Genomic DNA, 27510 nt, shown 5'->3' on the forward strand with positions numbered 1-27510 from the left:
GATTGGGAAAACTGGGCCGACAAATTAGAGGGGGTGGTATGGCGAAGAATTTTGGGCCTCACTAACTACACTCCGATTGAGGCAATAAGGTTAGAGCTTGAACTCACCTCTTGGCCACCCATATTAACATAAAGAGAGGGTTTCTGTATTTAAAGATTATGTATGCAAAAGATCATTCCCTGCCGTCAATAATGAGAAATGCACTCCACGAAGGCAACAATGATAGTATGCAAAAGTGTAAGAAAATGAGCGAAAATGTCTTTGATAAAATATGCTGGTCTCCACGTTGGGAAGATGGAGAAGGAGTGCTCTGTTTATCACTAAAGAGATGTGCAATCTAGTGGAACTGGGTGGCCAACCACGATAAGGGAGCTACTAAGAAATCACTGCTGACCTTCTCTAAGCTATACTTTACAATCAGAAAACCGCAACCTTACTTTAGACGAATACCATCTCCAGATACAAGGAAAACATTCATGAACATCCGGCTTAATCGTTTGAAGGTTTTTGAAATCACTGGAGCCTGCTTAGGCATTCCTGTGGAAAAAAGAACATGCAGGATTTGCATGGATAAGGGTTGCATTGAGACCGCAAGACATGTACTTACTTATTGCGCTAACCTAAAATCCACATATGAATGTTACCTGCTAAAATTTGTGAGTACCTTGGAAGATCGAAGCAATGAAGGTTTTTGGTTGAGAAGCCTCTCTGGTACAAGTCGGGGTCTCATGATTGCATTCACGCAAGCATGGAAAGCTGTAGAGAAATTGCCATTAATCTGAAACCAAAGTGAGACTATTGGAAAATCTCTAGGCTGTGAATGTAGAATGAGTAGTTATCTCTACGGATATGTCTAACTGATCCACCCTTCCTCTGGACAATACCCCATGTATGTCCTAATAGGTAGTAAGAATGATACAGGGACTCACAGAACTCGTGCTAAAGTAATGTTAAGTCCAATGTTACTCCTAGGTTGACCCAATGTTCCTATCTCTCTTTTCCTTTTTGTTTCCCCTGTTCTCCTCAGGAATTTTACTTTCATTGTACGAATGATTAAGTTGATGCTTTTATATTGTTGCTTCTGTTTCGTATAGTGTGGTTTGTTTTATATTTTAACTATTTTGAGATTTTATGTAATGTGTTAAGAAGTTTTAATATGAACTAATAAACACAATAAAAAATAAAAAAAAATTTAAAAAGCACAAGACGAGCAAGGCAGATCGCACGTCGTGAGAGCTAACTCAGCACGGCAGTTCAAGAGGAGTAGTAAGGCCTGTGAAACCTCTGCAGAAGGAAACAGAAGTCTGCGAACAATAGCCAGCATGTGTTGCAACAGATGGCAATAGTACACAAGACAATCCTTCGCTGATTACCAAGCTGGGGATGGACGCTTGTCTCTGTGGTACCAACCTTGACTCCGAAGAAAAAAAAAAGCAAGTGGTTCATCCCAGCCGGTGAGTCGAAGGGAGTGTCGATAAGAAACCAAACTGTGTTGAACGATATATAGCCAATGGCTAGTTTGAACTTTTGAGAAGCTGAAAGATACGATTGATGAAAGAGTGGGAAACCCAGCAACAGAGGAGTCCGGCACCACGTGGGTGCTCAGGCAGGAAACTCTGGGCGATTACCCGATGGTAGAAACTACCGTAATCAGAAGCCCTGGGGAAGAAGCGAGAAGAGGTAAAAGTGGTCATACAGGGGTCTTGTCAAATCCTCTGTACCGTCAAAAATCTTTGACCGACAGATGATTGCAAAGCTAAGGGAAGTGAATCCTGTTTGGAGAAATGAGCGCATGAACTGTTTGATAAAAGTTGACAAGAGTGAATCCGGCAGAGGGATGCTAACGAAAAGGGGAGAGGCCTGAAGTCCCGAAGAACAAGGCGTGGTTGGCAAGAGTGAACCCGGCAGAGGGATGCTAACAAAAAGGGGCGAGACCTGAAGTCCCTATGAATAGTGTGTTGATCGAATTGAACCCGACTGGGGTTTCCACAGTGAACTGTCTATAAAAGTTCGCAAGAGTGAACCCGGCAGACAGAAGCCGCCAAAAAGGGGCAAAGCCCAAAAAACTGTTTAAAAAGACAAAGATTTTTAAATGCAAGAAGTGTTAGAATACCAGGGGAAGTGAATTGCCCCCTTGTCATTTGAGTCCGAGCCCGGCAGAGGGAGATCCAGGGGTGAGAAGTTATCACCCAAAGTTCATTGGAAAAGGAACTGTTTAGTTGATTTGTTGAGTACGATTGGTGAAGAGTCGCCACCCAGAAGAGGGGGACCCAGAGGTGAAGCCATCACCGAAAGTATACGTAGAACTGATCTTTGTGTTTGTTTGTTAGATACACCAGGTCGCGAAGGCAAGAGACTTCTTATTGAAAAAAAGAGACAACCATCGAAGAACCTGATAGCCGGTACGGAACTGTCGACTCGTGCTGGGAAAGCTCGAGCGTGTGCTGTGCTCAGGAAATCCACTGGCTCCCATGCTCAAATCGTGGGGAAGGGAGACACCTGGAAATCACATCCTGACTTACTATTTGTGAACACTTCTTTCTTTATTGAAAACCCTATCCCACACTCTTTCTGTAATTAGTTGTAAGGATTTGGCAATAGGCTTTTATTAGTATAGGCCTTTTACTTTGACACAACGCCACAAGGACTGCCTTATTTTTCATTTGATTGTCGAAGCTTGCTCCCATCTTAGATTTGGGTTTAGATGAGGAGTTTTCCACCCTGGTGTTACATCACTGTATAAGTTATTCATAATTCCTATATATATATATATATATATATATATATATATATATATATATATATATATTCAGTAAAAAAACTTTGTTAAAGGGACGTTATGGTTAAGTTGCGCTACTAAAAACCTATGAAATTCAGTGAAAAAACGTTGTTAAAGGGACGTTATGGGTCAAAGTAAAACCGAAAAACCCCTGAAATTCGGCAGTTATGGTAAGATAAGCAACCATAACTCGTGCCGCCACCGGGCACTGCTAACACTAACACTCAGGACATCAAAGATGACATCACAAATGTCATTGATGACATCACTGATGACATCACATGTGCATTTACCTTTCATGAAAAGTTTGTACAAGGGATTCTTAGTGTATTGTTAATAAAAAAAGTGTCAAAGATTATTGGAATAAATATCAAGTGCTAATCAGTGCATTAAGCTATGCAATGATATAAATAGCATTCTATTATTAACTTCAATCCAGTATACCAAGGTACTCATGTAGAAACATAGGCATTGTGTGCATCATACATGATGGAGGTGCAATATTCATAAGCCTGCCATGTTGAATATTGAAATGATAACTGTTTTCATATTAGAGTTTTGCGTACAGTGAAACTTGTGATAAGTAGGTAATAAAACCCACTTACTACATAATTGCATTATTATACACAAATCACAAAGAGACAACACCACATACAAATATGAATATATACAAGGGAATTGAAGTAGGAAAAAGAAACAGCAATAGTAGCAGAAAGTGTTCATAACCTAACTGATTACCTTTATGGAGAGAAATGATTGCTCGGTTTCAAAGCTGTTACTTACCCTATCTATATATATTCACATGAAGTGTCTGGACCCTATGGAAAATAGTGTGATTACAACATATAAAAATATGAGCATATACAGGGAAAGTACAGTAATAAAAAAACATCAAAAGTATCAGAAAGTGCTGATAAATCTACTGATAATTTGAATGCACAAAAAGGATTGCTGTCTTTCAAGGTTGTGACTTCTCCTATGTATATGTTTCATATGATATGACTGGACCATAAAGGAATTATTCTAAGAACATACTTGAAGGATAAAGTCTACGAATATAGTAATTTACAATTTTTAGTTCCTGACTGTTACTAAAGAAAATCATGTGGCCTAGATATGTCAGGAAAGGAAAAAAGGGGGAATCAGACATGTGATGTCATCAGTGATGTCATCAATGACATTTGTGATGTCATCTTTGATGTTCTGGGTGTTAGTGTTAGCAGTGCACTGTGGCGGCGCGAGTTATGGTTGCTTATCTTACCATAACTGCCGAATTTCAGGGGTTTTTCGGTTTTACTTTGAACCATAACGTCCCGTTAACAATGTTTTTTCACTGAATTTCATAGGTTTTTAGTAGCGCAACTTAACCATAACGTCCCTTTAACAAAGTTTTTTTACTGAATTTCATAGGTTTTTAGTAGCGCAACTTAACCATAACGTCCCTTTAACAACGTTTTATTACTGAATTTCATAGTTTTTTAGTAGCACAACTTAACAATAATAACTTTGACTTTATGTACATATAATATGGAACATACTGAACCCTTTCTACTGAATTTGACGGTCCGCAGACATGTTTGGACAACAGTACCACCACCTAAAAACTCTGGGGAGGTATGTGTAATAGTTATATCATAACATAGAAACATTTAACAAATTCACAAAGCAGCACACATACAAAGTATATGTAGTAATACTTACAAAATGTTACCCATATATGTAACACACTAACCATTCATGTAAATACAATATGTTTTAAAATGGAATATACCAAAAGAAGATAAAGTGGCTCCTACCATAATTACCTCACAGACGCTCCACAACCAACAGCAAGACCAGACGTATACACTACTGATTACATATCTCACCAGACATAGTAAGTGCACTTCTTTTTACTCATATATTTATAAACTTTCTATATTAGAAAAAAAAACATATTCCTTTTTTGTTTTCTCACAGAAATGTGTAGTACTCTCGACTGGCTAGAGGAGCATTTCCCACGAGAGGAAATGTTAGAAAATAGTCTACCTAATGGTACACACTTTACTATATAAACCAATTAATAAATATTATTTTGTATACATTTAACATATACATTTTTTTTATTACAGACCATACAAAAATTCCAAGCATCTCACAACAACAATCAGAGGATATCACTCTACAGCAGATTAATCAAAAAATGGACGACCTTATGCAAAATTTTATGGATTGTAAAATTATGTGAAACCCCCAACAGCACACCATTGTCCAACCTGCACTTGTCCCCCCTCACCCTATCCCACGCAGTTAACCCCAAACCCTGTCTATGGACCAAAGCGTTTCAATGAGATTTCTTTCCCTTCTTCACCTGATCCCAGTTATCTAGAAATCCCTAATTGTCCTGTTTTTGTTTCCGTTTCTGCCCCACCTTCCCAGTCATAATTGTATATATATATATATATATATGAAATAAAGTTACTTTTCTTATATTGTGTTGTAATTACTTTCAGTTCCTTGTGATAAAACCAATTTAGGTGTCCACGGACACCACCGGTTGTTCAGAAATGTTCGTAAAGAAACGAAAATGTAACTGTCCTGAGGACATTACATCTGTCCGTAATGTTCTCATGCAAGTTGAAAATGTTCTAAGAACACTCGTAGTGTCCTGAAATGTTCGTAAATAAATGGAAATGGAGGTGTCCTTAAGAACACTATGCCTATTCGTAGTGTTCGATAGCAAGCAGAAACTGTTCTAAGAACACTCGTGGTGTCCTGAATTGTTCGTAAATAAACGAAAATGGAGGTGTGCTTGAAACGCTATGTCTGTCTGTATTGTTAGCAAATAAATTAAACTGTGCTAAGAACAAACAGCTGTCCGTAACTGTTCGTTTTACATGTGACGCACTTTTAATTTGTTCAGGACCCGAACACTGTCCGTAGAACATCAACACGCATGCGCAAAACAATGTCCGTACATTGGGTGTCCTGCGGACGACCGCTACCTTAGCGAACATGCTCAGAAAACAATCATGTGACCGCGCCCACGCTCATCTCGTGCTCTAAATGCGGACACTGTTCGTGTCCCCGACCAGTTTAAAAGTACATTTCGAAGAAATCCACAATATTTCTCATTAAAAAATCACCATAACACAAGTCCCACATACTAATCCTAACTTTCCACATAGTTTTTGTGACTTTTTTAACCTTTTTTGATGTTCGATCTGTCTTGCGGACGGCGCGCATGTCCGCGACCCGCGCACAAGCACCCCGATATAAGACCACGCCCTAGAGCGCATTCTCATTGTGTTTCTGACTATTCCACAGAGCACACTGCATTTTGCTGCATACTTTGCAGATTTTGAGATTTCCATCTCCAAGCTTATGACATCCATGGCTCGACTATTACCACATGGTACTACATCTGCCTCAGCACCACCCCCACCCCCTCCACCACCACCATTTCCCCAAGGGCCTGAAGAGGGGAACAGGAGTGAGGATACAGAGGAGGAAGAAGAGGATGACGAGAATGAGGTAGAGGAAATCCCTACTACCCGCCGTCGGCGTGAATCTTGGGTGTGGCGGTTGTTTACCATTCATGGAAACGTTCCTAAGTCTCATGCGAACAGTGTAACCTATAATGAGTGCAAAATGGTACTCAGTCGCGGGAAGCATGGTTCGTATAGCTTTGGGACCACTACCATGAAGGGACACCTGCGCTCATTCCACACTGGGGCCATTCGCAAGGTTGTACCTTGCGAGAAGCTTAGTAGGTTGATTGCCTCTACCTTCATCCTCCGTTCCTGATCCTGTCACCACAAGGAACACCTCTGTGGGACAGCGTCTTCCTCAAGCTGCCTCACAGGCCATACAGAATTCTGATGACCCTTACCTTTCGAGGGTCACAGTTGTATGTGTGTACTGTGACACAGTACTCTGCAGGGGGGAGCGACTTCGGAGTGCTTTTGAGACTATCGTCTCAGAGCACGAGAAGACCTGCTCACTACCCAAATAAAACCCACTCTACATCTTCCTCTCTCAGCTCGCCCTTTCTTATCCCTTTGGTTGGTGTCCCCGTCCCTTTACCCTCCTTTCCCTCCTCTCCTAGTGTGTCGTGTATAAAAAAGAACAAAAAAAATACAAAATAACAAAAATCAAAAAAAAAATAAGGCTCTTTTCAGAGCCGCCTTTCACAGTTAAAAAATAGAAGTGAAGATACATAAAGCATAGCCATTTCCATTTCGTGAAAGTACGCGGACGGTCCGCAAAGAGAAAAACAATTGGATTGCTACCCTATTGAAACCAATGCATTTTTCTCTAACAGGAAGTGTTGGCTCTGAAAAGAGCCTTTGGGAGGTGTTTGAATGTAAAACATTTTAACTACGTGAGACGTACTTCAAAACGAATGCTGTATTTCTAAAAAAGGTTGCAAGGCATTTTGTACATTTCTCAGAAAAATCTGATTGCCAGCATAAGTAAGATGGACTCCATCTTTGCGAAAAATGTATGTACTACGAAACAAAATATTTTCATTGTTAAAAGAGGACATGCTAAAATCTCTTAGGAAGGCACAAACAGCCTTATTAACATTACGCCTTGCTTTCTCCATTTGTGGACCACATGAGAAAGAACGAAGCCACACTCCGTGAAAACATTATTTTAGAGTTTGGAAACATGTCCATTATCTTCTGAAGTCCTTCTTTCATTGCAAATTGCAAAGAAATTCCAGACACATGTCCTAAACTGTTCCCTCCACAATGAATTACAATTATGTCTGGATGTCCCTCTATCTTCAAAGTTGCACAGAGAGGTAGCAAGTCCAACCACTTCATTCCACGCACTCCATGCCAATGCACTTCCACATGTGGGAATCCAAGATCTATAGATACTCCACAGCTTTCTGCATGCACCTTCAACCAATGAATCCACGAATCTCCCAAAATCCATACAATCTGTGTTTTGAAACACTCAGCCATAGCTATCTGTTCTTCTCTCTGCAAAACAATATCTGAGAAAACCTCTCCTAGCACAATACACTCACTAACCTTTACTGACCAATCCCTTGCTTCATCCAATCTCATTTCCATACCTCCCCTCCCCAAATTCCCCAGATGTAATACGCGGTGTCCTAGAACTACCGCCATGTCCGCGAACGTATCGTAACATGTACAGCCCTTCTACCATTTCGATTTCACTCTCTGTGCCATTCCCTCATTGGATGTAGCTAAGCAATCACATGACCATCCACCAATCAAATCCAATAACTCTACATGTAACTGCATCATCATAGAGCACCACTACAAATGTACGGTGTATCTCTCGCAGTACAAGTCTCATACCATTGACAACTACGATCTACGAGAAATACTATACAAATCTCCAATATTTCTACTTGCAGCTTGGTCATATCCATATACATGAACAGAAAGTACAGGTATGCATATTTTCTACACAGTACATGAACACATTTTCTAACCGACTTTTACCTTCTATAATCTGAAAAATGAATGGACGATCATTGTTTCATTGTCCTAAAATGACCTGTCACTTACAAACCTTTATATCTTCATACACACACACACATGCAAATACTATTAAACTAACATTTTTGAAATAAAATATATACACGACATATACTCACACAAAATAACATACACACTCTATGATCAAATCTCAAACAATAATATTTGTACAAACACATCATTGGTTTTAATTTTTTTCGTTTATATAAGTACTTACATACATTTATATAGGACAAGCAGACTATGACATTCACTCACTGTTACGTGCAAAAGCAGGCTATGACACATAGCTCTCAACTCACACGCTTTTGGCGGGTGTCACCCGCCTTGTAAAGGACTGACTCACCCGCCAAGCCTCCTGCACGCCCATTCATTCCAATGGGCGTCTCACCCGCCAAAAACAAAATCAGGTGATTTCACCCGCCTTTGCGACACACATGGTTGAGAGCTATGATGACAATGGGCCTCATTACGACCCTGGCGGTAAGGGGTTAGCGCCAGCGTTAGCTGCGCCGACCCCTTACCGCCAATTACGAGTTCCCTTTCCGCCATGGCGGTTTTTACACCTGCTTTTAGCGGGTGTAAAAAACCATGGCGGTAAGGGAACTTGGTGTTAATTACGCCACCGTAATTTACGGTGGCGTAATTAACGCCTTCCCCACTCCCATTATGCCCTATGGGGCAAAAATGGGAATGGGGAAGGGTAAATGGGGATTGGGGATTTACCGCCCCGCCAAGGTCGGAATGGGGCGGTAAATCCCCTTACCGCCATGGCGTTAACGTAGTTAGCACCATGGCGGTAAAGTCACGGCCCTGGCGGTAACTTACCGCCAGGGTCGTAATGAGGCCCAATGACTCACTATTACGTGGAAAAGCTTAGTTACAAGAATAGTGGTATACGTTGGTAGATTATGAATTCCACAAACCATAGTAAAGATATTTTCTTTCCTACTCTTAGTCATAATATAGTTTTAATGGTTTTCAGGAAGGCGCTGAGCATTTCAATTTAAAAAAATCTATGTCTAAAATGAAAACAGTGCTATATAGCAACCAAATTACTAATTTCTTTCTTTTACAATTGCAGTGAAGCCCATTCTCCTGAATTGAAGCAGCCGATTTTGATTTACAAAGAACAACTAAGAACCAAACTACTCCTTTTTGAATAAAAGTAGATTGTTACCATAATATTTGATTTATAACTCACACGCACTGTACGGTGCATTCATGGTATTTCTGTGCCTAAAAATAGAGATTCTGCACCATTCTGACCAAAAACCCCCCCGTCTTAAACAGTGATCACCTGTCAGAATGGCCCTCAAATTCCTATTTTTCGGCACACAAATTAGCCAACTCAGCCGCTAGAATGTAGATGTTGTAGAACAAACAACTGTTTTAATTGTATAGCTTTACCTATATTATTTATTCTTCTCTACACCACCGGCTTACTTTTTTCTGTCATCTGAACCCCAGTTTAGTAACACATTAATTGAAGAATACCCATCCCTAGTAGTTCAACTTCCCAATTCACAATCACACACCATTACATACATCTTTATCATCTTACTCAAACAATCATGCACACAACGCACATGCATTGCAGAAAACCCCAACCCATACCTTCTGTATTTTTTTCAACAGACGCTAAAGAATGCCCACCAAAAAGCAACTCCGTAGAAAGGGACGCAGAAGTAGAGCAAATGAAAAGAAAAGTCTCCAACATAAACACCCATCCATAGCAGAATTTGTAAAAAAACGTTGAAACACAACAGCTAATACAGTCATGTTGTGAAACAGAAGAAGTTTCTAGTGCAAAAACTTTGCCTCCTCTATCACAAAGTAAAACGACCCAAAAAACTATTAACAGAAAATAAACTATCACTACAAATAAAACGTCTTCTATAAATCTTGATATAGTACAAAGTAAGCATACCAAGAAAAGTATATTAGCCAAAATGTTCCGTCACAAAGTCCTTCAAAATCTGATAATAACAGGAGAGAAACCAGGTTCAACACTTCAAACCTATCGTAGGAAAGTAATCTTAGAAGCGTTGATAGACAGTGCAATTCTTCTCAAAAGAAACTTATTTATTGTTGTGTTAAACAGAATTAAACCACTAACAAAACTAATAACTAAATTTCAAAAAAGACTTCTCAATAAACGAAATGTGAACAGAAATAACTTCTTAAATATCTGTGGAGGTGAATGGAGTCACACTACAAGCACAGAACCATACTTTAATGAAGAAGCGTACAAACAAAAGCAAACAAATACAGTTGCCATACATAGCAGTGGTCGAGGTTATGAAAAAGTTAATAATACCATAATGGAACAAGAAGTACTCCTTACAAAAATATGCCCTGAAAACTTAGATTTACCCCTCCATTCGACTGAATCAGAACATCTAATTTACACATGGCCATGCACGTCAATGTGTAACATTCCCAAAAAAATGTTCAAATCTTTACGCCTATTCCTCAATCAATATGTGAAAAGCAAAGACAACATCAAAATTAAAATACTGCAAAGTATGGATGCTTGTCCAGTACGCAAGCACACAGGACTGCAAGGACATTCGTTGGCCTGCATATCAGGAGCTACTTGCAAAACAACCTTCCATGATATCAAAAGGATATCAACACATCATGCAAGTATAAGAAATCTAGTTTATAAACTGTATTATGCAAAAAGTCCTGCTTTAGCACTAGCCAATTTAAATAACATTCATCTACATGGTACACCAAAAGACCTACTAGAAGAAATCGAGTATATACAGAAAAAATATTTTGGAAATGAAACCCACTTACAAGATGAATTAGCTGTCAACCCACTTTGTAACAAATCTGCACATGGCAACCTTTCACTACACACATACAAAAAAGAAATACTAAAATTTAAAAGCACTTCAGCTGAAGTACCAAACCACGTGTGTGTATGTTGCTACAGAACGTGTTATAAAAGTAACACAAAAACTATAGACCTTTCATACAAAATAGAAGACAATGAAGATTCTAAGGGGGTAATTCATAGAATTAAGCGCACAAGTGGCGCACGCGGCTGGCGCACAGTGTGCGCGTGCGAATCCCTGCGCCAGCCGCGTGCGCCAAAACCCATTTCCGCGCACAGCGTATTCATGGATTCCAGCCACCAAAACCAGCCGTGGCGCACAGTGGCGCAGCGACCTTGCAGCAGCTCCAGTTACGCCCCCACGAACGCCTTCCGCGCAGGGAAAAGCCATCAAAATCCCCAATCCAGCGCAAAGGGCTGCGCTAACCCTGTACCAGCACGGCAAGCGGGCTACATGTATTTCAGGGGTTCACGTGAAGTATCTCACGCGATTGGGCCTGGGGGAGTGGGCTACGTGTATTCCAGGGGTTCGCGTGAACTTTTTCACGCGATCGGGCCTGGGGGAGCGTGCTACGTGTATTTCAGGGGTTCGCGTGAAGTTTCTCACGCGATCGGGCCTGGGGGAGCGTGCTACGTGTATTTCAGGGGTTCGCATGAACTTTCTCACGCGATCGGGCCTGGGGGAGCGGGCTACGTGTATTTCAGGGGTTCGCGTGAAGTTTCTCACGCGATTGTCCTGGGCGCGTGTATTTCAGGGGTGCGTGGGAAGTTCCACACGCGATTGTCCTGGCCGCGTGTATTTCAGGGGTGCGTGGGAAGTTCCACACGCGATTTGCTTGGGTGCGTGTATTTCAGGGGTGCGCGGGAAGTTCCACACGCGATTGGGCTGCGTGCGGGTATTAGGGGTGCGCGCAAAGTTTCACACGCGATTGGGCTGCGTGCGGGTATTACAGGGGTGCGCACAAAGTTTTACACGCAATTTCAGCAGGGTACGTGTATTTCAGGGGTGCCGGGGAGTCCTACATGTGATTTGCCAGTGTGGGTCCTCCCAGGTGTTCCCTGTACACCCTCCACGGCCCCTGCAGGCAGCCCACACCACAGGGGACTACCCTGCATTCCTGGTCATGTCCCGCAGGCAGCCCACCCAACATGGGCATGCCCCCCAGCAAAGGCACATGTCTCCTTGCACCAATGATCACCAACTCATGTCCCCTTGAACCCCCACCCCCAGCATTGCGGGGCACCTGCCAGCAGGCCCCCACCCATGTCTCCCAGCACCCCCACCTCCCCAGTCACCAGGGGCAGCCTCCACCAGGCCCCCACCCATGTCTCCCAGCACCCCCACCCCCCCAGTCACCAGGGGCAGCCTCCACCAGGCCCCCACCCATGTCCCCCACCACCCCCACCCCCCAGCAGTACAGGGGCACCCACCACCAGGCCCCCACCCATGTCTCCCAGCACCCCCACCCCCCAGTCACCAGGGGCAGCCTCCACCAGGCCCCCACCCATGTCTCCCAGCACCCCCACCCCCCCAGTCACCAGGGGCAGCCTCCACCAGGCCCCCACCCATGTCCCCTACCACCCCCACCCCCAGCACTGTGGGGCACCTGCCAGCAGGCCCCCACCCATGTCCAACTCATGTCCCCCACCACCCCCACCCCCCAGCACTGTGGGGCACCTGCCAGCAGACCCCCACCCATGTCCAACTCATGTCCCCCACCACCCCCACCCCCCAGCATTGCGGGGCACCCTCCACCAGGCCCTCGCCCATGTCCCATCCATGCCCCCACCACGCCCACCCCCCAGCACTGTGGGGCACCTGCCAGCAGGCCCCCACCCATGTCCCATCCATGCCCCCCTGCGCCTGGGTCCCAACAATCCCCAATCATGTCCGTAATGGCCATCCTCCCCTGCCAAAAGGCCCAACCAACTATCACATCCACCCACATATCAAAGGCAATTACATGTTACACACCCAATGTAAATAATGCAAATGAACACATGTCTGTCACACACAATGGCTGCAAGTGAATGTTAAAACACCCAACATGACATGCATGAAAGTAATGAGATGATACGACACATTGAAGGATGAAAATAAAAATGTATTGAAAATCAACAAGAATGGAAATGAAATAAGAAAAACCACAAAGCAAAACAACAAAAAGAAGTTGAATGTCCATGAAAAAAATCCAAAAAATCCAAAAATCCATAGAAGAACTATATACAAGACAATCCCGGGTCCATGAGCCCAACCAAATGAAACCTAACTATGTCAACTAACTAAAAACTGAACTATATACAAAAAAGTGGCGCATTGTCCAATCGCAACCAAATAAAAAAAAAAATAATTCAAAGGAAACCTACCACTAACTATATAACTATATACAATGGCAGCGGGCAAGTCCTGCGGCTCACTCTGTGATGTTGCCGGCCAGGGCATCATCGAACTCCATGTCGATGTCCTGGAGGCGGGACTCTGTCCTGGCCCCGAGGTCTCGCAGGGATAACCCCATGTTCACCTCAAGCTCCCTGCGAGCTTCCTCGAGGCACTCAGCCCGCCTCAACGCCCGACGCATGGAGAACTCCGCCCTGACCATGGTGAGCCGCTCCTCTTCCGCCCGCTGCCGCTCTGCACCTATCCGCTGGACCAACAGCTCCCACACGGAAGACACTACCATCCCAGGGTTCTCCTGCCCTCCGGCCGATGCCTGCCCCTCTGATCTTGATGGCCCCGAGCCATGATGCCTCCCACGTCGAGCCTGCTGCTGCCTCCGACGCCACTGCCTCTGCCAGCACGACGGCATCCAGGATGATGAAAACCACCGACGCCGTCGTGCACGTGCCCTGCCCGATGATGCCGTCACATCCTCCATCTGCTGGGGTCCAGTTGCTGTGTTGTCCACCCCTGCTGGACCTCTGACTCCCGACTGTGGCAGGGATGGGATCCCCACCGAGCTGGCTGCATTGGTCAGGGCAGGTCCACAGGGGGCCCTGGTGGCATCTGGGCCGGAAGACGGCAAGGAGAACGACTGGCGTATAGTCTCCACAGAGGAGGAGAGGGCCGCCAGATTGGCCGACACATGCAGGAAACCCCCGAACATGGCCGATCCCAATTGGGCCACGTCGGCACGGTGCTCTTCGTGATGACGTGCGTGCTCCTCCTGGAAAGCACGCACGGCATCACGAATCACAGCCGTGCGCATCGCGACCCCAATCAGGACCTTCTCCACACGGCCAGGGGTCCCCTCGTCCGCAGGTGGAGGGGAGTCAGATGACATGGACATCCCCTCTACCTGCGGACGGGCCTGGGACGGGGCATCCCTGCTGGTGCAAGGTGGTGCACCCACAGGTTCAGGGACAGCGACATGCACAGGCCCCTCCACGGTGACCTGTGCTGTCTCCTGCCCCTGCCCCTGGACTGCACCACTTGCACCAGCAGGGATGCCCCCACCAGGCCCCATGTGCGCCTCAGTGGCGGCCTCCTCCTCCTCTGTGGAAACCACCAACCTGGATGGCTCCTCGCCGTCTACCGCCGTAGCAGGCCCCTGTGGGGGCTCACCCACCCCTTCCGCTGCAGCCGTGGGTGCATCCCCGCCGCCTTGCTCCACAGCGCCGTCTCCGCCCTCTCCTTCACTAGCCGCTGCGTAGAGGGAGACATAGAACACAAGCATCAGGGTACTGTACAATGGTCCCCTAGACAGGAAGCAATAGCAGATGAGTGCCACTGTCAAAGTACACTTCCATCATGTCACACCACAACACATGTGTCAGTCCAGGCAAAACACACACAGTGACAGTCATGGTGCGTGCCATGGACATTTCAATACATGTCCAATGGACTCTCGAATCATACAATGTAATGGGACTCACATGCATCATGGGTCATGCCTATCACATGCACACACTTCACCTCAGTCACATCCATCTGGCCCCGTACACCCCAATCACAGTGCATACAAGGATGACTAGGCTGCATCAGTGAATCTGTACATTGTCACAGACATGTGTCATGCATCCATGGCACTCACAAGTCACAGACACGCAGGTCAGGCACACAGACATGGATACCACATATGTATCTGGCATCAGCACCCATCCCTCGCCCCCACCCATGTCCAGCAACAGAGACTGCCATGCTCTCATGTGTGCAATCTGCACAGGGCTCCCCATGTCACATTCAAACACATGCAACAACCGTGCGGTTCACACATTACAGGTCGCACATGCATTCCCATGATGTCCCTGCACACATACGTGCGTACATGGCCTATGTCACACATGCAGGCAAGTATCAGACAACCAGCACACTGCAACATGCCCTGTCTCACACAGCAATGCTTGGCCACTTACCGCTCAACTCCAGACGGGTCTCCCTCTCAAGGACCTGGGCGTGGAGCGCTGGGTGTGCGCGTTCCAGGACCCTCAACTGGATGGAACTCATGCGGCCCCGGCCCCCCTCCACGAGGCGCCGGGCCTTCATGAGGGTCCTGGACCTCAAGTCCTCCCAGCGCTTCTTGACCTTCTGGATGGTGCGGGTTGCCACCCCCTCCGCGTTGATGGCAACCACACAGTCGGCCCAGATCCTATCCCGTCCTTCCCTGTTGGCGCGGGACGATCCGAAGAGGGCACCATACTGCCCCAGGACTTGCTCCACCAGGACACCAACTTCGGTGGCAGTGAAGCTGGTGCCCCTCTGCCCCTCTGGCCGGGGGTTGCCACTGGGGTCAGATGTGGATGTGCCCGACATGGCAACCCCAGGGGCAGGAGTGGGTGGGCAACTGGGTCCTGGGGCTGGGCTGTGGAGCGATGTTAATCGAGTCGGGAGTCTTCTGTACCAGCAGGGGTGGACACAGCAACTGGACCCCTGCAGATGGCTGATGTGCAGGCACCAAATGGCAGGGCACGGTGGCAGCAGGCAGGCAGGCAGACAGGCAGGCAGGCAGGCAGCAGCAGATGGCACGTGGGAGGCTGCTCTGGGCACTGGGGGGCAGTGATTCGGCCTTCTGGGCAGGAGCGTGGTCTTCCGTGTGTTTTCGCGTGGCCAGCTTGATACGGAGTGATTTGGCACGTGAAAAATCTGCACGTCAGCGTGTAATTCGAGGAAAGGCCCTTAGCGCGTAAGCGCGTCTGCACACATACGCATTTTCATTGGACAGAAGGCCCCTCAAGCGCAAGCGCCCCTGTGACGTGACGCGTACAGACGTGCATGCGCATTTCAGCGCGCGTGAAAAACTGCACGTCCGCGTGTAATACGAGGAAAGGGCCTATGCGCGTAAGTGACGTGACGCGCGCAGGTGTTTCCCTCATTGCACGTGATGCCAGAACACACGTGGATTTCCACAAATCGCGTGTGAAAGTTCCCGGCACCCCGGAACACACGTACCCAGGCTAATCGCGTGTGGAACTTCCCGGGCACCCCGAAACACACGTACCCAGGCCACTTGCGTGTACGCACACTCCCCTCCGATCACACGCGATGACACTCGGACCGTATCCGAACACGGGAAACACGCGCACGGCAAAAGACGTGCACAGGCGTCAACGCGTCTGCCACACGAAGGCAGGCGGAAGCGTCCCCATGCACAGCATAAAAGTGCGCGCAAACAACAAACGCGTATATACAGCTACGATGAATGCCCCATTTGTCGCTGCACTGATCGTGGGACACCGCAGGAGGAGGAGAATAGCCAGGGCACGCATTTTCGCAACACGGACAAGCCTTTTTGGGATGCCTGACGACCAGGTCTATGGCAGGTATAGGTTTCCACCCCATATCATCCTAGACCTGGTCAGGGAGTGGAAGATGACCTCACATCCCCCACCCTTTGCTCCCAAGCATTGAGCCCCTTGGAGAAGGTGCTCAATGTCCTGCATTTTTTGGCCACTGGGTCATTTCAGCGGACCACTGCCATAGTGGGGGGGGGTCTCACAGGCCACGCAGTCACGCTGCCTACACCAGGTACTGGCAATCATGACAGCGGGCCCCTCAGTCCGCAGGCACATATACATGCCCAGAACACCCGCAGAAAGGCAGGCCGTTGTCCTGGATTTTTTCAGGGTGGCACACTTCCCCAAAGTGCTCGGTGCCATAGATTGCACCCATGTGGCCCTACGTCCACCTAGGGCCATTGAGCACATCTACCAAAACCGCAAGCCCTGGCATTCCATCAATGTACAGGTGGTATGTGATGCAAAGGGAATCATCACCTCTGTCTATGCAAACTACCCTGGCTCCACCCATGACAGTTTCATATACAGAATGTCCGCCCTGAGCCAGGCCCTGGAAGCTGGGCAGCATGGCGACATATGGCTCCTAGGTCAGTACAAATGCCCTTGCACATGCATGCAAGTCACACACAGACAAATATCCAAACCCTAATTATCTCAACTATTATCATCTCCCCAGGGGACAGTGCCTACCCTCTGAGCAACCACATGACGACGCCAATCCGGAACCCCACCACACCACCCCAGGTAAGATACAACGCCGCCCATATTGCAACCAGGGGCATAGTGGAGCGCACATTCGGAGTGCTCAAGTCACGTTTCCGCTCCCTTGACCGCTCTGGTGGGCAACTACTCTATGCACCACCAGTAGTGTGCAGGATCATTGTGGCAGCATGTGTCCTGCACAATGTTGCAACACGGCAGGGCGTCCCGGTGGACATGGTGGTGCCCCCACATCCCCAACCACAGGCGCTGCCCATGGGAGGGGACAGGGCACGTGGCGAGGAAGCCCGGACCCAGCTTGTGGCCACATTTTTCACCTAAACTCCCACCCCTGCGGAGTGCACACAGGCCTGGCACATACCAGGTGACAATCGATGATGACAAAGAGACAGTCAACTGTCACAACCTTACCACCCTGAGATAGTTGCCATGGAAGTGCCACATCGTCTGCATCCCTAGCTACTTAAACACAAGCTATCCTGTGTGACCAAAAGGCACACATATGACATATGACATGATATGGGCCATACACAAGTATTCCAAGGCGCAATGAGGCAGGGAGGGGGGAACAAGGGAACACAGAGAACGGTACTACTAGGCCAGGTGTCATTGGGATCGTGCAAGTGCAGGGGTAGGGGGAATGGGAAAAGTGCAAGGGGAAGGGTGGGGGGAGTCCAGTACAGGGGAAATAGCCCGAAAAAATAATACATAGGTCACCTGGTGGCAACTACAAAGGTGCGTGCAGACAAGTGCTGGGAAGGGAGGGCTGTAGGGATAGAGAGACAGTACTGCAGTGCAGGGGTTGCCAGGGAGGCAGTGCAAGTGGAGAGTGGCTGGGCCAGGGACCAAGATCGGTGAGAGTGGCCCAGTTGCAGCTCCTGTGCAGTTCCAGTGGAGAATTCTGCAAGGGAGAGGCAGACAGTAAGCAGAAGCAAAGAGGAAGGACTTGAGGTGCTTCCAGAACTGGAGATGATTCCCCTCAAGTTCAAGTCAGGCCGGAAGTCTGTTTCAGGGGGAGGGCCCTGCTGCGGAGAGAAATCTACCCCCAGCTAGTTGCTCTGAGAAGCGGATGACACGGACATGCAAGGTGTGCATCACACACACCTGCAAACCAGGCCATGGCCATCACTGTCATGTCACACAAACCCTCCCAAACATCAACATGTCATGGCACGCAATACCCATACACCAATGCAGTAACGATAAGGTACACATTGCCATGTCCTAAATGCACAGTGGCATCGGACACTGCTGCCTGACCCGGAATCAGATGAAATGACAGACCAACAACCTCCCACCCAAAATAAGTCATTTCCAAATGCATTACAACAGTCGTGGACGTAACATCACAATGAATGCCTGTCTACATGCACATCATGCATTGTAAAATCAACACTGCAGCTCATGTGTGCAGTGTCCTACTCCTGCATCACACTGCTCAGCGCACAGCACAGTGAACAGCCATTGTGTGTGATGCACACCCTGAGCATCACATCTAAGTGACAGACCACGTCAAACATCAAATCAGGCATGTACTGGATCCATGATCGGTCACAGAACATGTGCTGCCGGGACACAGTGGGCACCAGAAGGCAAACAGTGTACACGTGTATATGCAAGGGTGGGAGTACATGTAGTGCATCAGAGTGCAAGTGTGTGGTTCTGCAAGGACATGCACTACACATATGCATGTGCACTCAAGTGACCATCAGTGTTCCCTGCACATCACATGTGAACATCCACCATGTGTACACCCCAGCATGTCAAACCACAACTATCCCCTCGCACCTGAAAGGAAAACACAACACATGAACAGGCACTGATCAGCAGAACACAACATGTACATGGGATACCACCATTACTATGTCAGAGTTCCCATCACACTGCAGGGCAAGGCAACAATCAACAACAACCCCCCCTCCCTCACAAATGACCATGACCCACTGAACAACTGCACCTGGGTCACGGAGCCCCCAAACCTCAATTCCACCTGGCCACAGGATCACCTTAACCCTTCGTCACCATCTCCCACCTTGTGTGTAAAAAGATGCCTGAACCCTCAGAATACACACTCATTTCCGAAACACAAAATCCAAGGCATAAAAACGAACCCAAACACCCTCCAGTAGATGACTTGACGTAGCAGTACCTCACAAAGGCCAAGTACTACCACAATGATGCAACAACCAAGGTAGCACAGCAAAACAATGTCACGACAGGATGTGAGACATGTGTGGTACATGACATAGGATGATGCACCATGAATGGATGTGTACTGTCAGAGGTCCCCTGTACAGGCGCGGGAGTGCCACGAAACAACCACCCCCACCATGTCCCAGGTGCCTGCAAGGTCAAACTCACACAGGCCCCTGAGACCCTGGTGGGGAAGGAGGTTCAGGGATATGCAGTCGGGACAGGTGTTGACACACTGGATGACTGGAATGAGCGGCAGGAGAGGGGAGGTGGAATGACACATGAAACTAGGGAATGCACGAAAAGGTACAACCTGCATGAACACATACACAATCCAAACAGACTTGGACATCATTGTCATGGCCTTCTGTAGTCCAGGCTCAGGAGTGGTACGAACCAACCACCCCCTCTAGGGTTTTGGCGCCTGCAAGTTCGGGGCTTACACAGGCATCCGCAACCCCACTGGGGAAAGAGGGTCAGGGAACGTTGCTTGGATAGGCACGGGAAGCAGGAACACCGGGTAGAGGGTACAGGTTTCAAAATTGCATAGGATCACGGGTGATTAGGGAGAAAATAACATACCAAATTGAAGCACACATACATCCATGCATCAGTACACTCCCCAGCAAGCCTATGCAGAGCAGTTTGTAAGAAAAACAACAAGACACTTAGCTTTGGTTTTGAGTGCTGGCCTCCTGCCTGCGCACTCTCAGGTCCGGTTACAGGAGCACTGCAATGCTGCAGAGAGAGACACAGTCAACAACCTGTACGTGCCAATTGCACAAAAACACAACACCAAACATGCCCCATAGCAACAGACTACTCTACAAACAGACAATCTGTGGTTGATGCTTCGTACCCATATATAACATCACCCCTGTGACGGGTCATACACAGTCAATGCAGTAAGGCAGCCGCTGCTGGGTGCGTGGCAAATGGAACACCAATGTGTCACAATTCACACAACATGCAATGTTCCCTGGGTAAGCAGACAGACCCATATTGCAAGCCATGACTACAGAGCAAGTTGTGTACCACCATGACCGAAACAAAGTTGGCAGTGCATTTATCATGAAGTACGTGGAAAAGACATGCACTGCACCCGAGTATGTCCCTTGCTGCATGTCCCTGTGAGCTGCCCCTTTCCATGTCTCGGAAGGCTACATGGTTGATACAAGTGGCTCAATGGACCTTGGTGTACCGGAGGGTATGTGCCACTGGCCCTGCATGTGTCCCAGACAACCCTACTATCAGCAGCCATCAGTCAACAAACACATCTGAGCTGCATTGTGTGCTTCAACACCAATATTCGTCTAAGCTCACCCTCAGTGCTGTGACTAAGCCTGCATGTGCAACTCGCCTGGTGCAAGCTTTGCTGTGTCGTGGCCCCCCTGTGATGCTCACCTTGCCTGGAGTTCCTTGGAACATGTCAGCAGTACTAGGATGTGGGTCTGCAATCACTGTGCCTCTGCTTCTGCACACATGTGCATGTGGGCACCAACAAACGGGTCCAGAATTCCGTCGTCCAATGGGACATGTCTGCTGGCAATGGTGCTCTGGAGGCTCATCCACCTGCAGAAAGGGCATGTAACACATGATTAATGCTTCAAAGTCATCTGTGTGTGTCTCATCAGGCATCTCATTACTTGACCATGTCAGAGAGTCACATCACAAATCACACCATCAGTCCGTCTTTCACCTACAAAGTGTGGAACACTATCTACAGCATGAATTGCAACAAGCACATGTACAGGAAAGAAATGAAACATACTACACAATGCATAGCAATCAATGTCCACATTAATCATGATACACCCCATCTAGCAAAAGCTGAACAGTGGACAATGACACCTAAATCATCCCCACTAGGGGTGTCAACACAAGTCACACAGCACCAGACATGCCACAGATATGACAGTCCAATGCCCTTGTGTAAAATGCTGTAACACCGAACCATCCTTGCGAGCCCATGGATAAGGGAGGCAGGAGTGGCATATGTGAGTCAAGGAACCCAAGCAGCAAACACATACACAAGACAACCATGAAGGGCCCAGCTGGAACAGACAGTGGATGCCTTCAAAAGCCACAAAGCACCGCACCGTCACATGAAAGCACAATAGACTAGCAATTTTAAACTAAATCAACTATTAACTAATTACACTAACTATGGAAAACCTACATTACCTATTTAAACTAACTATCAAACAGAAACTTAACTAACTAAACTAGAGGAAAAATCAAAAATGGCCACATACGACCCGGGGGGGAGGGGAGGCACCCAGGAGGGGGGAGGTACAGGGTGCTGCTCAACATCCACATGCGATGATGCTGAGCCAAAAAAAAACCTCCATGGGCTCAACGCCTGCACAGCACGACCTATGTGGGAGATAGATGGTCGTCCGAGTCTGGCTCATCCTGGAAAGGAGGACGTGGCACAGTAGCCTGGCCACGCCTAGCCGCAGCTTGCCCCTCGTCGGCAGCAAGTCTGCCGGATGGGTGAGCCTGGTTCTGTGTGGCGATGTGACGTAGGTCTGGATGCAGAACCTCCCGTGATACACGTGCTTTCTCTTGCAAGGTAGCACGTGTAACACGGAGTTCCTCCTGCAAGGCCTGGCTGGACAACCACTGCACCTCCCGGCAAGCCTGTAGCTCAGCCGAGATGTTACACTCAAGCTGTGCAAACCTCTCCTCTGCCCGCTGCCTCTGGGACATCATAAGGACACCCAGAGTGGATCTGAGGGAAGCATACTCCTCCCTCAAGGCATCCATGTGCGCCTCTGCGTGAGCAGCAATTGCTTGACACAGAGACGACATTTCAGCCTGGCGTGCCCTGTCTGAAGCCGCCATGCCCAGCCTGAGCAAGCGGGCCGTGGACCGTGCCGCCTGCTGCTGGAGAAGCACCTGCCTAGCAGGGGGGAGCATAGATCGGGCCACACGCTCCATGCTCTCAGCGATGTTCTCCATTGCTGCCCCCTGCCGTTCGGAATTGGCAGTCATGTCTTGCTCCCACTCAGTATACAGCGGTTGCGCGCGGCGACCGCGTTGCCGGGCTTGACCCCTGCGGGACCCAAGGACCGGGGGTCCTCGCTGTGTTGGCACCGCCTGCGGCTGCACGACTACATGCCCCCGTCGACGTGATGTCCCAGGCACATCAGTGACTGGTGTGGAGGGTGACCCTGCGTCCCGATCCACCACGGGCGGAGGAACCAAGACTGTCTGATCCCTCAGTGCAGGTGTCACAGAGAGAGGAGTGTCCACATCAGAATCACTCACCCCTGACACATGGACTTGATGGTCATCCAACTCAACATGGACGTCAGAGTCGTCATCAAGGCTGGACTCATAGGCAGCCAGAGACAAGATGGACTGCAGCACTTGGGGGGTTTCGTGGCCTACCACCCCACGACCCCCACTAGTGCCGGGTTGATGTGGCATTACCAACCCTGTGTCTGGCATGACAACACCATCCTCTGCCTCCATTGCGTCATCACCTGAAAAATAGAGAGGAAAAGGTCAATACACATGTCAGAAGCACACGACACACACACACACTGACAGCAAAGGCATCAGGCAGACATGTGACACACAACATATGACCTGGCATGCATGCTGGGTCTACTTTGAATAGCTTCTGTGATCAGACCTGTTGAAAGGTGGCAGTTTCCATGGAAGTGGGTCTATGCAGTGCAGAAAATGTGTACGCCACTCACTACCTACATGTACAAGCAATACATGGTGTGTGCCAGGAAATGTGAAGGCAGTGCAATGTCAAAATCAGACATCACGTGCATTGTGCATTCAATGTGTACCATGTCCAGAAGCCAAGCACCCCTCCACCCCAGTACCAAAGCAGGGATGCCTATCATGGTATCAAAAGGCTGACCATACACCTGTGTATTGACAGGCAGTGTTGACTGGCATCAACAGCTTCATGTGATTCAAATGACAACACTGCAAATGATGCTGGGACAGTGGGCAGGACACATGATGGAAACTCCGGAGGCCGCCCACGTGTGAAGAAGACACAACAAGAGTTGGACAGAGTCATTGGCCATTGAACAGGCTGAGGCCTGTGAGCCACACAGATTGCCAGAGCCTAAACATGTGTGCAACGCAGGACTGAGCCACAGTTGACATGGGAAGGCTGATGAGATGGCAGGCAATGTATGTAACCAAGGACTGATATTACAGTGATTTTTATTTATTTATTTATTTATTTCACATTTATAAAGCGCTCACACAGCCCGCAGGCATCGAGGCGCTGTTACAGGAATTGTCTTTTTTGTTTTTCTTAGTTGCGTAATTGTGTGTGTTTTTTTTTTTTCTTAGTTACGTATTTATAACGCGCTTAAACACCCAAAGGTTTCTAAGCGCGGACCCGGGGATCGAACCTGTTGTTGCTACGTGTTGTCTTGCTTCCAAGACGCGCACGCTGCCGCTGAGCTATCCTCCCGGGACAATCGGGTGATCATCCAGTCAAGGACACATAGGGGCATGCGTGCAATGCACATGGAGCATGAATGGGCACTCATGTCCCTGTGGGACATCTGACCCATGCACAGTACAAGTGAGATACCCTGCATTGAGTACTAAGGCTGTACGACATGGCATATGTCTGGCAGATTCTACGCTGGAAGTTAGCATCTACACAGGACACATGGACAAGAAACTACACATTGGCAAGATTGGAGCAGACCAGTGCAAAGGTGGAACTGGGGTGCAGAGTGGCGGAGGAGGGGCAAGGGAGCATGCCTACATGGAGTCCCGCATGCAGGCAGAGGAGACATGCATGACGGTAGCATTGCATTACTTGCACATCAGAACCATGTACACGTCACATGTAGCAGCAATCATGCACAACACATCCCACAAGTGAAACACACACGTCCTCAACAAACACGCATCAACACTCACTGGACTGGGCATCAAAGTCCAGCTTCTCTCCCACTCCTTCGACCAATTCAGGTGGTATGAACTCTGCAACAAGAGCCTCATGCGGAGTGAGTTCTTCCTCCTCTGGTGCAGGCCCACCGCCAGTCACCAGAGTCAAGTTGTAATTTGAGGCACGCTTGGCCTTAGTGCTGCGCTTGATGTCATTCCAACGCTTTTTGCACTCCTGCGCCGTGCGCACCTCATGGCCGAATGAACTGACATGTTCCGCAACATGCTTCCAGTGGGTGTCACGTTGGGCAGCCGTGGTCTGACTATTGGCACCCACTAGCATGTCACGGCTGTGGCCCCGCACGTAGTCCACGAGGAAGTCCAGTTCCTGCTTACAGAAAGGCTTCTTCCTCGACGTGCAGGAGGTCGTGGCTGTGTGTGGGGTCCCAGCCTGTGCTGCAGGTGCAACCTTCCTCCTCTTGGACTGTGGCGCAGACCCTGGCTGGCTAATGCCGCCCTGACCAGCATGGCCAGTGGGTTCGGTGGATTGAGCCAAGGGAGTGGCAGGTGGAGGGATGACCAGAGGCCTGACTTGTGTCAGTGGCAGCTGGGTGCCCACTAATGGACCCTGCGCAGCAGCATCAGCTGTGGCAGGGTGGTTGGCCGCAACGGTCCTGGTTGGCAGACTCACAACCGGGGTGCTGTTGGGTGCATCTGCCCCTGCACTTGCCAACACCCGGCTGTTCGGGGCAGCAGATGACATGACTGCCCCAGGGACACGTGTCTTGGTCTGAGCAGCCCGGCGTGCCCCTATGGTTTCCCCCCTGGCCTGTTGGAGATCTACCAAGGGCTCTTCAAGTGCCAACGCAGCCTGCGCTGGCAGACCCTGAGCCTGGGTGGCGGTGTCCGCAGCTGCACCTGCAGCTACCACCACCCTTGGGTCCGTGGCAGTCGATGGAACGGACTGCCGGGTCATATGGGTGCCAGTGCCAGATGCAGGAGCTGCATCCACCGGAACCACAGGGAGTGGTGGCATGGCTGCACCGACACATGGCACAACATTGTGCTCAAGTGGCGCACCCCTGCCTCTTCCCCCTCTGTGGCTGCCCTGGACACCCTGGAGTCCCCCTACTCCCTGGTCACCACGGCCACGTCCCCGACCACGCCCGCCACGAGGAGTACGCCCAGCTGAGGCGCCCCTCACCTTTGGTGGCCTCCCAACCATGGCACAGATGTAGTAGTGCTGGCACAGATGGAGTGGTGCCAATGGGAGGTGTACACCACAATTGACCTGGGCAATTGGGGTGAAGGGGGTGGGAAGCAAGATGTTAACAGCCCCCCTGCACCTGCAAGGCTGTATGTGACCCCGGTGATGTGGTGACGGGTCACGCAACGCTCAGGCACCCCAAAACTGCAGTAAAACCGTGCACGCAACCCTGCAGCCTACGTGCGTGGATTGAACCTCCCGCAGTACGCGGTGGCACCCAGTAACACGAATAACGGGTACGCGTGGGACACGCAGGCTACTATGACTATCAAAAATGGGTGCGATACACAGGGGCACCCGCAGTGGGAAAAAGAGCATGTGTGACTCACCGTCTGACTAGCGCGATGCAGAAAAACACGCGTAGCCAATACCCCCGCCAAAAGAAGAGATACGTCCTTGAGAGCTGTGAAGTTGTGATGGCGCGCGAAACAACAGGAAGCAGCAACACACGTCGGTCTCCACGAAAGGCACGTACAGCGAACTGCTGGGCCCGCTCACCTTTAACCCGTGCTGAGGGAAACGCACGCGCGCGTCACTTACGCGCATAGGCCCTTTCCTCGTATTACACGCGGACGTGCAGTTTCCACGCGTGCGCTTACGCGCATGGCCCTTTCCTCGTATTACACGCGGATGTGCAGTTTCCACGCGCGCTTACGCGCATGGCCCTTTCCTCGTATTACACGCTGACGTGCAGATTTTTCACGTGCCAAATCACTCCGTATCAAGCTGGCTACGCGTATGCACACGGAAGACCACGCTCCTTCCCACGCCGACAAGGAAGGACAGACTTGGATCTGGACTGACATCGTGACTGCCATCAACGCGGAGGGGGTGGCAGTCAGCGACTTCCAACATGTCAGGAAGCGCTGGGAGGACTTCAGGTCCAGGACTCTGAACAAGGGCCGGCGCCTCTTGAAGGCAGCGGATGCCAAGGGGCGCCGGGGCCACTTGTCGGAAGAACAGATGAGGGTCCTGGAACGCATATCCCCAGCGCTCCACGTCCAGGTCCTATAGAAGCAGACCCATCTGGAGTCGAGCGGTGAGTGTACATGCATCCTGATTGTGAGCAGTGCGTGTGGTGATTATTCGGTAGTGTGCAGGTTGCACATCTGTTTGTATGGGGTCGAGTATGGGTGGGGGTGTACAGGGCCGTGGGGCTGACACATGCGAGGGCTGTGATGTGTGAGACATGGATGGTGCTTGTGTGTGTAGGCTTGCATGCCAAATGCAGTTGTGTGGGCACACATGTTTGGATGAATGTGTATGTGAGTAGACATGTCCGTGATGTAACGCATGTATGTTGTTTTCGGCTGCATATATCAGCACTGTGTACATGTGCATGTGTGTGTATTTGACAAGGGTGCAACAGTGATGCCACATGGATGCATGTGACAGCGGTATGTGGAAGCCTGATTGGCAGATGTGACATGGATGGCCGTCTGAACAGTGCGACACTTGGCAGGGGTGTACACATGCATGCAAGTGTGGTGGTGTGTGTACATGTGTGGTGCACTTCCTGTGTTGCATGTGATGTCTGGCTCCCCTTTGGCTGCTCATGCTGTTGTATGTGTATGGATGGTGGTGGCAGTTG

At 48.9% G+C, this 27510-nt stretch overlaps 1 protein-coding gene across 1 annotated transcript in view; it reads right to left on the bottom strand.

Annotated features, from left to right (window-relative positions):
• Nucleotides 1-27510, bottom strand: part of LOC138452731 (zinc finger protein 208-like) — a 292035-nt gene that overhangs the window by 202052 nt on the left and 62473 nt on the right. The gene's annotated exons all lie outside the window — the stretch shown is intronic.

This window comes from Ambystoma mexicanum, chromosome 4p (assembly GCF_040938575.1).
Source record: "Ambystoma mexicanum isolate Mex_15411 chromosome 4p, UKY_AmexF1_1, whole genome shotgun sequence".
NCBI lineage: Eukaryota > Metazoa > Chordata > Amphibia > Caudata > Ambystomatidae > Ambystoma > Ambystoma mexicanum.